Below are 2,457 nucleotides of genomic sequence, written 5' to 3'. Positions count from 1 at the left end.
GTTTGATTTTTTTATTTTATTTTCGCATATTAAATAAATACAAAAAAGAGAAGGGAAGGAACGTACCTAGATCACCGGTGGCTCTGTCGGCGGGTATCTTCTCTCCGTCATCGGAATCGGGTCTTAAGGTGGGTCTAATGCTCCTTCGATCCCTCGGGTTGGAAGCCCGACTCTCGGGTACGCTGCTAAACAAGGGCTGAAAAGCCTATGTTCTTCGTCGTCAGCCTTTGGTCCTGGCGGCGCAAGCAGTGGCCCTATGGCCGGATAGTGGGAGGGGGCTGAAGAGGATTCCATTTTTTTTCTTTTTGTAACAGGGGCTGCAGATGAGGGTTTCAAATTTTATTTTTCTTGTTTAAGTAATAAAGACATTAAAACGGCGCCGTTTGAGGGGGAGATCTGCGCATGCTTTGCCCTAATGGGTAATTTATGCATTTAGTCCCTCCATCTTGCGTTGAAGTGCAATCCAACCTTTTATTTCTTTTAGATTTGGGCTGCAAATTTTGTTTCTGCTTCAATCAGGTCCTTTGACCATGTAAGGTCCTTTGCCTGAAACGTTGCACTCTAGGACTGGGGTATATTGCCCGATTAGTCCTTCATTCTTCGCGCGCGCCTTTTTTAATCCCTTGTGTCCTGTTTATGGTTTTTGCAATTAAAACCCCAAGTTCTGATTCGATTTCAGTATCATCCCTGGTCCATTTAATTTATTTTTTATATTAAAAAAATATTTTATTATTTTTGTTATTATTTATCATTTATGGTAAACTGTTTACATGCTCTTTATTTAATTCTCTTAATAGGTTATTCATTTTAAACCATTATATGTATATAATCTTTTAAACTCTTATATGTATGTATATATATATTTTTTTAAATGTTGTATGTCTTTTATTTATTTGTTTTGAACTATTATTATTCATTTTTAAGTTTTTATATTCTGTTTATGTGAAGCCCTTTTATTATTTATTTTTTAAATTGTTGTTGTAAATTATTTATTTTAAATCATTATTTACTTTGAATTGATTTGCATGATATTGTGTTTTGTTTACTTCGATTATTAATGTTAGTGTTAAAATGATATACATTATGCGTTTTTTGCCAACGTGTGCTCTTTTGTTTTTGCATATTTGTCATTCATTGTTGTAACATTTTATTGTCATTCTATGTTCTCTATAAGCATTCTATCATTCCATCATTTCTAAAATGGCGCTTAATGTATTTTTATATACCTATAATAAACCGTTTTATTTTATCACAAAACAAGTTCACCTCGTACAACTGTTGCACTTGTCATTATTCAAAAAGAAAATTTTAAAATAATGCAATATCTCGCATTTTAGGAAATTCGAAGAATCGTACCCTAACTTACTGGGTCTCGATTTTCTCGTTAAACCTGAATAGCAAAATATCCTTTTAAATTTCCAAACGTATAAAATTTCAAAAATAAAGGCAATATTCTATATTTAGAAAATTCGAGAAATCGTGCCCTAACTTACTGGGCTTCGATTTTTCTCGTTGACCTAAATAACCGAATATCCTTTTAAAATTAAAATAAATGAGGTTTAAATAAAAAAATTAAATGCAAGCTTACTCTCAAAAATACGAGGTGTCGTGTCCTAACTTACTGGATGTGACATCTTGTTACTTCGAGATAAGGAAGCATTTTCCATATTTATTTATTCGAGTAATTTTAAAATAACACAATTAAGAAGGATCGTATTCTTTTCGAGTTTTTAATCTTCGACACTGAGACATTAATTAATCAACTAGGTACCAATTTTGGGCGTATCGAGGGTGCTAATCCTTCTTCGTGCGTAACTGACTCCCGAACCCGTTTTTCTGAATTTCGTGGACCAAAATCGTTGTTTTAATAAAATCAAATCGTTTATTGAAAACAACATTTTTTTCAAGGTGATCCGATCACACCTTATCAAAAAAGATTGGTGGCAACTCCCATTTTATTTTCGTTTTCAAAATCCAAGTCGACCCTGTTTTAGCAAAAAAAATTGTGTCAACAATTATATTTATGTAAAACACCAGATCTAAACAAAACAAATTAAATAAATATTTATATTTATTTAAAACATCATATTTGAAAACAATTAAACAAAGAATATTTTTGAAAAAAAAAAGCGAGAAATGGAATAAGGGAATGAGTTTTACTAGATATTTAGGCTTATTTTCACAATTTCCTTAAGACAGATTCGACCGCTCCTATGGTACTTGGAGAAATATTGGTCAATTGCCTTTTAAGATATAACAACAAAATGATTGCGGCAGTAGTACATTTACAGTGATCAACAAACAAACCTTGCCTTCTTTTATCACCGAAACGTTTGAAAAATTTGAAGAGAAAAGAAAGGAATTTGTTAGAGTGAAATTCGTTGTGTCTCTGTGTATAAAATTCTTGAGTATTCTTTAGGCTTTTATAGACATTCAATATTCAATATGGAGGAATTT

This window comes from Gossypium hirsutum, chromosome D07 (assembly GCF_007990345.1).
Source record: "Gossypium hirsutum isolate 1008001.06 chromosome D07, Gossypium_hirsutum_v2.1, whole genome shotgun sequence".
NCBI lineage: Eukaryota > Viridiplantae > Streptophyta > Magnoliopsida > Malvales > Malvaceae > Gossypium > Gossypium hirsutum.
The sequence above is the reverse complement of the archived record's forward strand: the minus strand, read 5'-3'. Positions refer to the sequence as shown.